At 37.3% G+C, this 15,633-nt stretch overlaps 1 pseudogene; it reads right to left on the bottom strand.

The window, feature by feature from the left end:
* Positions 1-13,265: 13,265 nt before the first annotated feature.
* LOC144375653 (melanoma inhibitory activity protein 2-like) lies at positions 13,266-15,382 on the bottom strand (annotated as a pseudogene).
* Between the last annotated feature and the right edge of the window lie 251 nt (positions 15,383-15,633).

The following is a 15,633-nucleotide window of genomic DNA, read 5'->3' as shown; positions in this document are numbered from 1 at the left end:
AAGGAATGGGACAACCAGGTCAGATGGTGGTTGTATTCCAAATTTTGAAAGGGATATTCATACAGTTTTACAGGATGGCTGTACTAATTTGCAGTCCTATCAACACTGCATTAGTGTAAATTTCACCACATATTATTCTTTTTCAAAAAATTCTTTTCAGCAAAGTGTATTTTGACATATTATACATACATGGACTATAACTTTCCATTCTTGTGCTATATATACTGTGGAGTTACACAGGTTGTGTATTCATATAAGAACATAGGAAAGTTATGTTTTCATTCTACTGTTTTTCCTATTCCGATTTCCTCCATTCCCTTTATCCTACTATGTCTAATCCAATAAGCTTTATTATTCCTTTCCACCTAAATGTTCTCTCTGATATGTGGATCCCCCACATTACTCTTGATAATTGATATTTTGAGTGCAGTGAGATAAAATCTTTATGTAGTTCTTTTTGAATCTAATAGTTTTATTGAAGTATAGGGAAAGAGTGAGGGCACAATAATAACAGACTTTGTCTTTTTTGTAGTTTTAATTTGCATTTCCCTGATTCCTAGAGATGTTGAACATATATATGCCACTTGTATTTGTTCTTTTAAGTAATGTCTTGTTTAGAGGTTTTGTGCCCAATTAGTAATTGGGGGTTTCATTTTTAAAATCTTTTTTTTAATTCTGTACATTAATTTTCTGAGATTCAGATGAAAAATATTTTCTCATATTGGTAGGCTCTCTGTTTACATTCTTGTTTCTTTTGTTGTGCAGAAGTTTTGAAATTTGATTTTATTTCACTTATTTACTCTTAGTTTTATTTCTTGTGCTTTAGAAGTCTTGTTAAAGAAGTTGATAATTTTGTCAATAATTTGGAGTGTTAGGCCTACATTTTTTAAGCAACTATAGAGTTTCTGGTTTAATTCATAGGTCTTTGATCCCCTTGGATTTGTTTTTTTTGAAGGGTGAGACAGATAAAGTTTTATGTTTTCCTACATATGAATATCCAGTTTTTATAGCAGCATTTGTAAAAAAAGAGTTTCTGTTTTTTCCAACGTATATTTTTGGCCCCTTTGTTGCAAATCAGGAACTGTATCTTTGTGGATCTGCCTATATTTTCTATTCCATTGGTCTTCAGGTATGTTTTGGTGCCAACATAAATCTGGTTTTTTTTATAAAGCTCTGTAACATAATTGGATATCTGGTACTGTGAAGCTCTCAGCATCACTCTTCTGGTTCAGAATACATTTGACTATTCTATTTCACTTCTGGGTCAAAAAGAATTTGAGAAATGTGCTTTGTCTGTATGTTGTGAAGGATTTCATTAATATTTTGATTGGGATTGTACTGAGTCTGTTCACTGGTTAAGGTAGTATGATCATTTAGATAATACTAATTTTGTTTATTCAAGAACATTAGAAGTATTTCCATTTCTAAAGGTTGTCTTCAACTTGTTTCTATTTACCATTTTATAATTTTCATTGTTGAAGATTTTTATCTCCTAGGTTAGATATTTTACCAAGCATTTATTTTTTAGGGTTTTGTGAATAAAATATTCTCCCCAATTGTTTTGAAGCAGGTTAGTTTTTGCAATATACGAATACAATTGATTTATGTATTATGTTCTTGTATCATCTCCTTTGATAGATTTGTTATCAACATTATAAATTTTCTGATGGAGCATTTTAAATCATCTAAGTAAAATGTTCATGTCATCAGTACACAGAGGCAACAGGACTTCTTCTTTCCTATGTGTATGCCATTAGATTTCTTCTCTTGCCTGTTTGCACTGGCTAGGGATTCAAGGAGTGGTGAAAGTTTATTTCCTTGTTTTGTTTTTATTTTTAGAAAAAAAATTCAACTTTTTAAATTCAGTTTGATGTTGGCATTTCGTTTCTCAAATACAGCTTTTACAATTTTGAAGAAGAAATGTCCTTCTGTCATTAGTTCCTCTGGTGTTTTAAATATAAATGAGTGCTGAGTGTTGTGGACAGGCTTTTCTGAATCTATTTATTATCTCATGGGATTTTTGTAATTAAATATGTTTTACAGTAACTTTTGTATATGTGTGTGTGCATATGTATATATACATATATATGTAATTAATTTTTTTTTGGTATTGGGAATTCAACCAAGTTATGATTTGCCAATTAGGTTCATATGCCACTATCAACTTTTTAATCTTTTCCAAATTTTTGTTAATGCATTATAGTTTTACAGAGCAATGAGATTTATTGTTATACATTCACATATAAATCTATTATAAAAATAAGCAATATCATTCCACAGTGTTTCCCTTTCCTCTTTCTTTCCCTCCTCCAGGTCCTTTTACTCCTTTTTATTTCTTCTTCTTATATATGTGTGACAGCAGAGTACATTTGGAGATATTATACATACATACAATATACCTTATTCTAATTAGGTCTCATTTATGTGGTTGTAGTTGGTATGGAATTTCACAGGTCATGTATTCATATATAAACATAAGAAAGTTATGTCCAATTCATTCTAATATCTTTCCTATTCTCATGCTGTTCCCTTATCTTAATTCCCCTTTATACACTCCAATTAACTTCTGTTTTTTCCTCCCCATTCCTTATTTCCCTCCCCATTCCCCTCCTCATTCCACATGTAAAAGAAAATATTTGGCCTTTTTTTCTTGGGACTGACAAAGTTTTCTTACCTTGACAGTCCCTAGTTCCATCAATTTACTGGCAAATGCCTTAATTTGACTTTTCTTTAAGGCTGAGTAATTTTCCATAGTGTGTGTGTGTGTGTGTGTGTGTGTGTGTGTGTGTGTGTGTGTAACTTCACATATTATTTTGGATATTTGATTTTAAGAGAGACTAGGGTGAAGGTTCAGGAGCTTGGAAGAGAAAAGTTATTGTTATGGTTCTGCAATTCCCAGGTGTCTTCATGGAGAATAAAATTGATGCTTCCATCCCAGGCCATCTGTTCAAGACTAGAACAGTGTACCTCAGGTAGGGTGCATGACAGTCAATTGGAGAGCTCATTCAAACTCAGACTTCTGGGCCTCAACTCAGAGTGTCTGACTCAGGCGCCAGGGGTCGGACTGAGCTTCTGTATTTTTATAAGCCCCCAGGGTTTGCTAATGTTCCTGGTCTAAACACTTCGAACTGATGGTCCTAGCATCTACTTAGATTACACCTGCATATGTTCATGATAAAATGGGGCACTTGGTATCCTCCATTCTCATGGGCCTTTCTCGTTTGCAGACCTTTTCCCTGAAGACTGCAAGCCCTACCTCTGTACTTCAACAACTGTCTACATATTAGTTTTTAGAATTTCATCTTTTGGATTATTGATTTCCATGTGAATTTCAGAATATCATTAACTCTTAGAATTCCATACTGAGTTTTCATGATATTTTATCCAGATCTTTGTGGACACAGGATGTTGATGACCACGTGGAATTCCTCTTTTTCCCTTTGATGACAGGAAGCTACCAGTCTGGGACTAACCCCTCTACTGAGTGTTAAGGGGGAGCCAAACATATGGGCCCTACTTTGAAAAATAATACTTACTGGGTGTCTTAAAGAATCTGCAATATGTATACGGGGTAAAAGTGGGAGTTCATAATCTGCTTGAATCAAATTTATGAAATATGATATGTCAAGAACTTTGTAATGTTTTGAACAACTAATAATAAAAAATAAAGAAAAGAAAAAAGAAAAAAGGATTAAAAAATTAATGTAATTTAAAAAAATAAAATTCAAGAGTAATCCACTGGAAAAAAAAATCAATTGTGGAGTCTAGGAGTCCAAACTGAATTATTATAAGGTATATGCTCTGAAAGGTCTAGGGGAAATTTTTTCTTGATTCCTCTAGCTTTCAGTGGTTGTGGGGAATACTTGGCATACCTTCACATGTGCCCTCATTTCTCCTTTTTTGGTCACCATTATCACATGGTATTCTCTCTGCACAAGTATACTTGTACAAATTTTCCTCTTCTAAGGTGATGAGTCACCATATTATAGCCCATTCTAATTGGCTATGGCCTTATATAACATTTTCATGCACAAAAACCTCATTTTCAGATGATGTAATAAGCTGATGTGCTGGGAAGGACATGACAATTCAACCCAGAGCATGTACTGAGCACTTAATGTGCGCTATTTCCTGTATTTATAATGGCAGCACTGTGAGGTACACACAGGCATCACTCACACTGAATAAACTAGGATATGAAACTCAGTAAAGTTGTGGTCCAGTTAGAAGCACATGGAATCCACAAGATTGTAGTCACAGTGTAGCTGTAGCATGGGTCCACCTGTCCCTTGAAAGAATAATTCTGTACCCCCTGCATCTCTGTAGACATGATACTGCTTCCAAGAAATGGTCCTAGAGTACTACAAAAGACTCCAAATCTTTTTAGTAGCTGCCTCTTTGAGAATCTTAGAGCAGGAATTGATGCATAAAATCAAATTGCTCAAATTTACTCTTCATGTATCCCCAAAGTTACAATATTACTCTTCTAAATTTAGATTACTAGAATTTCATTGAACATCCTATACAGGTTTATAGTATGAAAGTTTTAAATTAATTTTCTTCACTATTTTTAGATATGTAAATAACAGAAGAGTGAATTCTGAAATATGATATATACATAGAATATAGCATATAACTTATTCTAATAAGGATCCTATTCTTATGGTTGTATATGATATGCAGTTTCACTGTGTGTATATTCATAGATGAACATAGGAAAGTTATGTTTGATTCATTCTGTCTTTTCTATTTCCATTTCTCCACCTTCCTTTTATTCCCCTTTGTCTAATTCAATCAACTTTTCTCACATCCTTGTCAACATGTTCTATTACTTGTACTCTTGATAATTGCCATTCCAACTGGAGTGAGATGGAATGACAATGTAGTTTTAATTTGCATTTCTCTAATTTTTAGTGATGTTGAACATTTATTTCATATATTTGTTGGCCATTTGCATTTCTTTTATGATGTGCCTGTTCATTTCCTTTGCCCATTTGGTGATTGGAATATTTGTTTGTACTGTTTTAAGTTTTATGATTTCTTTATATATCCAGGAGATGAACGCTAAACCTGATGTGCAGGTGCAACAATTTTTCTCCCATTGTAAGTTCTCTTCACATGCTTGATTGTTTTCTTTTCTGTGAAGAAGATTTCTATATGGGAAATTCATTTAACTCTTGAAGCAATTCAATGATAAGTGAAATATGGAAACCAAAATATAACTTACATGTGTGTCATGCTAATTTAAAGAGCCATAATACATTAAAGAGATAAAGGCAGTGATAATCCTCTTTAAAATCATGAATGTAGGTTCACAAAATATAGGCCCTTTAACCAAATCCCAGTGTCAGTAAGTCATAGAGTACAGATAGAAACCTAGTTCTTCTCTGTTATTTGTGTTTTCCCTGAGGCAATCTGCAGTAACAGGCTCAACAATCTAATAAATTCAGTTTGTTTGAATAGACATAATAAGACATTCTTATTAAAACCCATCAGTCAAGATAATATGATGGTTTAACATTATGTCCTCTTTGCCAGGGTTAGATGTTATTTTAAACAATTTAAAATATAGTTTAGCATTCATCACAGATTTTCTAAACATAGAAATGTGAGTGGATAAAGTAGGGGGAGAAGCTCTGCTAATGATCATATAAAACAACAAATTGATTCATTCAAAAGTTGACAGATGTTGCTGAAGGGTGTTAGAACAATCAGTGAAAGAAGCTCAAAAAACTCAGTGAGAAGTAAGCCTGTATTCTCATTTCAATTGATACATATATATAAATGTATTAATACAAACTGCCATTTGTTTTGCCTGCTTTATTTCCCCTTGTATTTCTTTACTTCAGAAGAAAAGATTAAAGGAGAAAATGCATAAAAGTACATAGGAACAGATAAGAGAAGCAAAATCCTTAGACAACAGGCATATGGAAAAGTAAGTAAAAAGGGTCTTCTTTCCTGTACCTTATACCTAGGAATAATTTTATTTTGCTTCAGAGTAACAGATTTATAACTAGACAGGGCTCTTCTGTGAATTTCTCCACTAATTAACTTTCTAAATGATCGCTAAATTTAATAGAGCTTAATCAGGGAGTACTTCAATAATAGTTTAGGCACATGCAGTACCTTCTAGATAAAAAAACATAAGAGCTTAGGAGATAGTTAAAGCACCACTATGTGAATTGGCCAAAATCATTAATTTAGATCACATGGTGAAAACAAAGCTTGTGTCCTGGAGGCACCTGACCTTTGTATAACAGCTGGCAAAAGTTCATTTTGAAGTGTGAGGTTCCAGATTAGTTGGTATAATGATCTGTTGTTTCAAGGAGATAAAGATGGTCTGCTTCTGCACCCTGGAGGTGGTGCATCAAGAGTTATGTGGGCTCATGATTCTTTACACTCTTTACAAAATGTGTGAGCACTTTGTAAGCTTGTTGAAAACTTATTGAAGTAAATACCATGCCCTACTGTACCTTTTGATTACTAGCACCCTGCAGAGTTGCTACAGGTGTAAGCCCTTCATTATCAGTGTTTCTTCACAAACCACTATCTGTATAAAGAGGGTTACTCTGAAATAGAATAATTTGTTGAAACAGGAGCCTTTAGACATGATGTAACAGGCAGTTTTTTAAAAAAAAAAAAAGAATTTGGAGTCATCATCAGTAATAGAGAAGACTTGCAGACTCCAGGTGTTACCAGACCCAAGTCCAGGCACCTCATCACTGGAAAGCCAGTAGTCAAAAGATGTGAATTAGTGGGAAAGAAATCAGGTTTACTGAAGGTCCAGCACACTGGGGGATTTTGGGGCTGTCATCTTAATAGTGCCCTCTTGGGGATCTCAGGAACACAAAGGGTTTTTATAAGGACAGAAAGATGGGACTGTGAGGTACTGAGAGGGAAGGTTTCTCTTAGCAAGATTTTTGTCATCCAGGATGGGTCTCCTTTTCTTCATTTTTGAATGGACCATCACAATGGAGCTTGACTTTCTGGGGCTAGTACCTGTACTTTCTTTAAATAGAAAAATTTATTTCTGCATGTAAAAAGTCACAGAAATTTACTATCTTTGTGTTGATATATAACTAAAGACTAAGAAGAGGCATGACACATTTGATTTTATCTGAGGATCACCAGATGTTCTGGGTTTTTTAAAGGTGGTTATTTAATTAGGGTGTCATGTGAGGGACAGATAAGCCTACTAGAGTGCAGGCGGTCATTGTTTGTGGTGATGGTAAGATCATCGATGTCTGCCCTTCACTTCTCAGGATGACTGCTCAGCTAGAACCTTCCATCAAATACTCATTCTCCCTTCTTCTTCCTCCCCTTCTTCTTCTGGGAGGAAGATGCTAGTCTACATAGTAAAAAAACAAAACAAAAAAATTACAATAAAAATTGCCCTGAGTTTATGAAATGTATCATTTTGTTTTCTTTCATTTGCAAATCACAGAAAATGCAATTAAAACAGGTTTAGACAAACAAGAAGGAATAATATTTTGTATAGCTGAAGTATTCAGGGGAAGAGTGGACTGCAGATCCAGTAGCATCTAGGGACTCATCAGGGTACAATTTCCCTTCACTTTCATTTTTGCCTTCTGCCGTGTGTGTCCCATGGTCAGACAGGCTCTTCCCTCATGGAAGCAGCTCCAGCCTCACGTCTCTCTGGGTTTAGAGCCAGAAGAATAGAACTTTCCTCAAAGAGTTATCCAGGCCCAGATGTGTTCTAATCTTATCCTGAGTGGAAGTGGAGGGGGCCTGGGTCTTCTGGACTCAGTCCTTCTTAGGCACTTATCTGCAGAAATGGCAGTGCACATAGTGGCAAGGTGACCAGCAAGTCCACTGCAGTACTCATGGACACGGGGGAGGCTGTCGCTGTCAGCCTAGGAAGCAGCAGGTGAGAGGAGAAGTGCTGTGTTCAACTGATGGCAGGTGTTTTATATGTCTCCAGGAAACCATTTCAGGGCTTTAGACTGATAGCACTGAGGAGAACACAAACTTGGCGAAGCCTCTTACAGACCTTCAGGTAGAGGAGAAGACCCAGCACAAAACCTACTCCTGCTGTGAACTTCACCTTCCATTAGATTTGTGCATGGCAGTGCCACTCTTCAGGGCCACTTAGCTTATTTTCTGTGGGCTCTGAGGTCACATGGCCATTCCCCTAAAAACTCCTCTGGTTGGAATTGTGTGGCTGAATCACTATCTTTCTCCTCCTCAATACCCATGATGCATTATGTACAGAGGATTTGCAAATGTGAAAATATGTGCAGACACCATGGAGAGCAGTGTGAAGGTTCTTTGGAAGAATAAAAATAGAACAACCATATGGCCCAGAAAGACCTCTTTTGTGTACATTTAAAAGAAATGAAATCAGCATGTGGAAGAGATGTCTGTATTCATGGGTTTGCTGCAACACCCTTCACAATAGGAAGGGACATGATCCATTTTAATTTCCTGTGGGTGAATGGATGGATGGATAAGCAAATTGGAAGGTGGCCTGTGGAATATTATTCAACCCAAAAAGGAAGGAGATGCCAGCACTTTCAGTAACTTGAGTGATCCTAGAGGACACTGTGCTGAATTACATAAGCCAGGCACAGAGAAATCTGGCACAACCTCACTTACATGGGCAATCTAAAAATGTAAACTTACAGAGGCTGAGGATAAAGGCTGGTCAACAGGGGTGAGGGTGAAAAATAGGTGTTGGTCAAAGATACATTGGCACATGTATGCCAGGTGAGTGAGACCTAGAGATCTGCACCCTAAGTGCATGTAGTTATAAATGTGGTCTTTTGCCCTTTAAAACCTGTTCAGAGGACAGCTCTCTGATTAAGTATTTTTGCATTACAAAGCAAAGCTCACAGGGGAGCATGAGGAAATGGCAGGAGGACTTGTGGCCCCAGGGTGTTCCAGGTGTGTGTAGTGGCCAGCCCACTGAGGTGCCAATAGATAGAAGGAATTATTTGTTTTTATTGTGCCTCCTACTAAGGAAGGGGTCATGAAGTGGCAGTGAAGGTGGCTTCTCCATGGGCCAGGAGGCATCTCTTCCACCTGAGCTCCTAAGTGGACTCAGCTGCTCAGGCTGAATCCTTTCCACCTGCCCACACCCTCCTCACTGCCTGCATCTGTGGGAGATGTGCTGCATGTGCACATAGATCTGTGGCCAAGGGGCAAGGACTGGGAATGTAGCCCTGCCCTGCTCTTCAGTCCACAATGGAATTTGAAGGAGGGTCCCAGGACTGGCTGCTGCCCTCCTCTTCTTCTCTGCTTTTCTGCTCTGTTCTACTTGTTTTTATCATAAGTAGATTAGTAACAAATCCCCTGGTTTTGGGGGGGTTGTGTGTGTGTGTGTGTGTGTGTGTGTGTGTGTGTGTGTGTGTAAGATAGGATGGCCTTAGGCCTGAGCCTAAGCAACTCCATTTTAGAAAACCTGCAGTTTCACCAGGCACACCCACAGATCCCTCCAGTATGGCCTCAAACAATTTCTTTCCCTTCCCTGATAAAAAGAGTGAAGCCCCTGGCAGGCTGTTCTCACCTGATAAGAGGGAAAGGTGAGAAGATCAGGGTGGAGACCAAAAAAACAGATGTTTCTGACCCCAGGGCAAATGATGTCACTGAGAAATCTGGTGGTAGCTGATAAGGATTGAAATGAAGCTAAAAAAAAATTTTAGTATAAGTGATAAAGCAAATGAACCAGGATTCAGCCATCCAAAAACTGAAATCCCAGTGTCAATGGAGACCATCTGGATGTCTGGACTTTCCCCCTGTCTAGAGGTAACAAGGCTCTTTTTCCTTCCAAGTGAGTTGCTGCCAGACACAGCTAGTGGGGCGGGAGCAATATATCCCTGCTCAGAAATGACAAAACCATCCCACAGCACCGCACCACTGGAGACTTGTGAAGCTATAATGAGGCACCTCTGCCCCTCAGTTGAGGGTATTTCTAGTGGAAGTGCAGTGTGCAGTTTGAACTCCACCCAAATCTGTCAGTGATGAGCTTGCATTGAGAAAGCTGGACTTCCTCCTGCATTGGGTGAAAATGGAATGTACCTCTCACCTCCCAAAGGAGTGGTACCAATGTGACCAATGAAAATAGAGGAAGTTGGTGCCTGCATCTTCATGATGGAGTGTTAACCCTCTGTTTTCTTCTAAAAGTTGCAAGCTTTCTATTCTAATTCCCAAGTTTTGGGGTTATTTAGACTTGACTTTTGTGCAGGGTTAGAGACAGGGTTCTAGTTTCATTCTTCTACATATGCACATCCAGTTTTCCCAGCACCATTTATTCACGTGGGCACAGAGGAATGGACATGAGGGCTCACTGAAAATGGAGTCCTCAGAACATGAGGTCCAGAGACAGCCCAGCCTCTGGAAGCATAGGCTGTACCTATAGCTTCAGGTGGGCACTGTACAGTGAGCGGGAAGGATGGAGAGAGCAAACCTGTCACTGAGGGGCTTCATAGCTCCTTATCCTGAAGAGCAAATCATGTATGAATTTTTGCAGAAAACCCTTATGTGTATGGTCAATATTATTATGTGCTGAGGCATCACCAAGAATGAATGGGCATGTGAGAACAGAAAAGAATGAAGTCAGACTCCCTACATCACTTCATACACACACACACACACACACACACACACACACACACACTCACACCCTCAAAATATATCACAGAACTCAATACAAAATTAAGATTACAGACTCCTAAAAAATAGAAATACGTTATTTTGGCCTTACATTTAGAAGTAAAACTCCATTTTAGAAAACCTGCAGTTTCACCAGGCACACCCACAGATCCCTCCAGTATGGCCTAGCTATGCAATGAAAGAAGTAATAAGTAAATTAAACTTTATTGAAAAATTATAGCTTTTGAGCATCAAAGAATGCACTAAAAAATGAATTCACAACTTACAGAATGGAAGAAAATATTTGCAAATCATAGATTATAACTCAGAACTGATTGTTACCCCAAATATAGAAAGAACTGTTACAACTAAACAACAAAGAAAATCCAATAAAAAAGTATCCAAAAACTTGAATATGCACTTCTCTACAGATCATTATGTTTGATAAGTAGCCATCATTTATCATTTATCATTAAGGAATTTTAAATCAAAGTCATAACAAGAGAACACTTTATGAGTAGAAGGATGGCTACAATCAATGACATGGACAATAGCATATCTTCTCAGGGACAAGGATACACTGTGACTTGGTGAAGAAATGCAAAAGATGTGCCTGCTTTCTAGCACAGTCTGGAAATTCCTTCCATGTTAAACACAGACTTATCAAATGACCCAGCAATACCACTTCTATGTGTACATCCAAGAGAAACAAAGTTATATGAGTGTTCACAGCAGCATTATTCAAATAGCCAAAAAGTACAAGTGACTAAGTCAACAAACAAAATAGTTTAATAAATAAGGCATATCCATCTAATGGAATGTTGTTCTGCAATAGAAAGAAATGGAGTACTGATGACATGCTATGACATGAATGAACTTTGAAAATATTATGCCAACTCAAAGAAGCCAGTCACAAAAAGACAGGGTCTCACTAAGTTGCTTAAGGCACTGATTTTATCCTTGATGAAGGAAGGGTCACTTGGCACTTTGTCCCCCATGCAGACAGCCACACACCTCTCCAGGCACAGTTAGAAACATGCTTACTGAAAAGTTCCTGGGAGAAGCCAGGTTTCACAGCATGCTTTGCATGGTCCTCTCCCAAGTTCCTTTCAACACCTGTTTCTCTACTAGGTCCTCCAGACAGAAGGCAGCATCTTCTGGAATATTCCTTGTCATGCTATGCCATTACACTGCCCAGACTTTTCCATTCCTGCCTTCCTCTGGACCTCACCAGAGAGCCACTTTTAAGGTTGCTCAGGGCAGAGCACACTACTCTCAGGGAGCATGCCCTGCAGCCTCAGAAGATGCTCTCCTTAGAGGCATGGGATAATGGAAGAAAGAAAAAGTGCATCATGTAATTTATATCAGATAATTTTTCTATGGATACATAAAATATATTCATATTTTGAATAGAGGTTTACATGTTCCAAAGGAATTGTCATTTCTTATTTCCAGGAATCTGTCACTTTAAAACTCTAACAATAGGAGGCCACGTTTGTCATATTTTTGACCTTCATAAAGTTGTATGTTGAAAAAAAAGTTGCATGTTGTCCTCTGACCCAATATTAATATAGCTAATGCCATAATGACTCATTCAACCAAAATTTCAGGCAAGGATTTATGGACAGCATGCCATCACCAACCAAGCCCTCCCAAATGAATCCTCAAATAGACACCTCACCAGGCTGGATATCCTAGGATGTGGAACCATCTAAAACACCTATTGAAATTAAGCCACCTGCCATACTTACTGAGAACCCACCTGTCTGTTTTCCTTTAGACCCATAGTTCCCTCACTGGTACCCCTGAGTTGTTTATTTTCCATTTTACATGTTTGATTGTGGTTAAAATATATATGACATGAAATTTGCTATGTTAACCATTCTTAAAAATATTTATTAGTTGTAGATAGACATAATACCTTTATTTTTTTAATATGTGGTGCTGAGGCTTGAACCCATGACCTCACATGTTCTAGTGAGTGCTCTATAACTGAGTTACAAACCCAGCCCTCATTTTTTTAACATACAGTCCTTTTACTCAATATGAATACTCTCTAATCCATAGCATATTTGAGGAATATTGATATCCCTGAGTGTATAAATTTAATTCATTTCAACAAAATTCTACCATACCCATTTCCTCTATTGTAGAAGACTAGATGCTCACCAAGTGCAAGGAAATATTTCAGGCCTTTGGTAAAACCACTATAGAATCAAAGAATCCCTGTAATGGATACAACATTAGAAAATAATTCAGGTCTAATTGTTATTGGTTATATGTTTTTGGCTTGTATTTGTTTAATAATGGAGATATTCTCATTTTCTTTTAGATTATTGTTAGTGGTTATTAAAATATAATCATGAGCTGGAATTGTGGCTCAGTGGCAGAACTCCTGCCTAGCATGTGTGAGGCACTGGGTTTGATTCTCTGTACTACATATAAATAAGTGAATAAAGTAAAGGTCTATCAACAACTAAAAAAAGTTTATAAATAAAACACTTAATCATATACCTATTAGTTTCATTCCCTTGTACTATATTTCTCCACATCAGTCATGTAAAAAGACTATTTCTTTAATTATGACAGTTCAAATATCAAGAACAGGATTCTTCTTAGTCATGGGAATTTTGATTTTTATAATAACAGCCAAATTATTTAGGTAAAGTACATATAAGTATGTACTGTATATATTTTTGTGATGCTCCATGAGTGTTTCCTGGAGGAGGTGGAGGAAGAAAAGGACCTCTTCTCATGAACAGACTCCTTGGATCCGTAGAAAACAATGGACCTCTGTCTGGAGGGTAAGATGAGAAAGAAAAGTCAGAGCCAGTTGCTTGGTTTTCAGCAGGGAGAGATAAATTGGGTACATTGGAATCACCTAGATCAACTTTAGTATCATTTCTACTAGATTTCATTTCTGAATATGTAGGCCCATCCATTTTATCCAAAGGCAGCATAGTGGAACTTCTGAGTTCTGCTGATCCAGATGGTCTACCATATTTAGAATAATATCCATCTTGCCTTTGTAGAGGAAGATGTGGATCAGAATATGGTTGGCCTGGTGAAGGGATCATTATCCCATAGGCCTGTTCCCATGGATGTTCCAGGGGCTGTATGTCAGAAGGTGCTCTCTGAGGATAAGTTGACTTATCACAGTTTGATTCTCTTCTTTCATTGCTAGTTGGATGGTCCAGAGGATTCTCTGGGCCCCTTGAGCCTCTTTCTCCTCCTACTGGCACCAAAGTTGATGGTATGAGTGTAGCCTTCTTTTCCAAATAAGAAGGTCTTATTTCACATGAAGGTTGACCCAATGGTGAGGGACCATTTGGAGAATTCTTTTTGCCAAAGGCTGTATTTGAAGCATCAAGCACAGAAGGATCTTTTTCTACAAGCTTAAATTATAACTCTATTTCAGTTAATTTTTGTATATTGTGAGCATTTTTTCCTTAAATTATTGAGGTATCTTTCAGCTCTCCTAGCTGCCAACTCATTACCATGATTTTTTTTCTCATAGTAAATAATGTGCCCCTGATAAAAACAAATGGTTCTCTCTAATTCTTCTTCAAGATCTTTTGATCACTTTCTATTGGTCTCCAGCAGTTTAGTTGTATGGCTGATCTTTTCTTCCTCTTTGAAAAGTTTCTCTTATTGCTCTACCTGGTAATTTTTCTCTCCTATTTTCTTTGGAGTTTCATTACATTTTCTTGATATAATTCCATCACAACTTTAAGTTTCTGCTGAAGATTCCGATTCTCACTTTCAAACTGTGTATTTTCTGTTTGCAAAGATGCTTGTTCTGTCTTAAGATTTCTAATATGTTCTATTATGTCTTTCTTTGTTTCAATTACTTCAGATAATAAAGTAAAAATTTGATTTCTTTCTCTTTCTAAGGTTTTAAAAGAGGCCTGTAACTTCACGTCATAAACCAGTGTCTTCCAAGGCCCTTTTGGCTGATCTTCTAAGTGAGCACTAATTTCTGATTAACTCTTCAATTCCAATTCCAAGTAACCATCATCTTTTAGGACTTTTTCAAGCATGGGAGCCAAATCTTTTATCTGCAGTAAGTGTTCAGTCAGAGAATTAATGTGATTTTATTTGTCTCCTAGAATTTGTTCTGCATGTACTTTAGAGTGTTCAAATATAATTTTCTGTTTAGTAAGGCCATTCACTTTTTCTTTCCAGACTTCAACTTCTTGTAAAAGCTCTTTATGACTTTCCTGAACTCATTCAAAGCCTCTTTTATTGCTACTGTAATTCTTTCTTTATTCATTTGAAATATTCTCAAGTTTGTTTTAGCTTCAGGTATTTGTGATTTAAGGGATTTTGATTCATTTTCTAGGGACTTAATCTTTTTTGATATATCCACCATCAATTTATGCTGTTGAGAATATTTAGTTTTCTCTTCTTTTAGCTCATCTTCTAGAAAGAGTATTTCATCCTCAAGTTTAGATATGAACCTCTCCAGAATTTTATGTATTGCCTCCAAGTTTTCTGTCTTTACTGACTCCTTCACCAAAATGATATCCTTTAAAGGTGACTCTAAGCCTTCATGTGCTTTTTGAACAAGGCTAACATTTTCAAGTAATTGACATTTTTCTTGAATTAGTCCAAAAAGTTTTAGAGCAAGTTTTTTTTGTCTTCTCATGTAATGCCTATTTCTCACAGACTGATAACTTCTCCACAAAAACAAGAGAACAACAAAAAATTCAATAGCTGTACATATCACCAACTCCCATGGACAGCCATAAGGACTAGGGTGTGTTTCCATGTCTTCAGTCAAGGTAGACCACAACCCTACTTACTTCTTCCAGGACCACCCCCAAGTATGGCTGAGAGATTGCTGTTGCCTCTCCATTGTGCTAAGGCTACTTTGGCTATTCCCTCCACAACCATACAATCCCCAGCCACACCAAAATAGGCTGTGAACACTCAGACCTTTGGTCAGGAGAAAACCTGCACCAGGCAATGGAGCAGACCATTTTGTACCAGTGAGTGGTGGGGAGGGGCTGTGGGCATGGG

This window comes from Ictidomys tridecemlineatus, chromosome 3 (genome assembly GCF_052094955.1).
Source record: "Ictidomys tridecemlineatus isolate mIctTri1 chromosome 3, mIctTri1.hap1, whole genome shotgun sequence".
Taxonomy (NCBI): domain Eukaryota; kingdom Metazoa; phylum Chordata; class Mammalia; order Rodentia; family Sciuridae; genus Ictidomys; species Ictidomys tridecemlineatus.
Note: the sequence above shows the minus strand (reverse complement) of the source record. Positions and strands in the feature narration are given on the sequence as shown.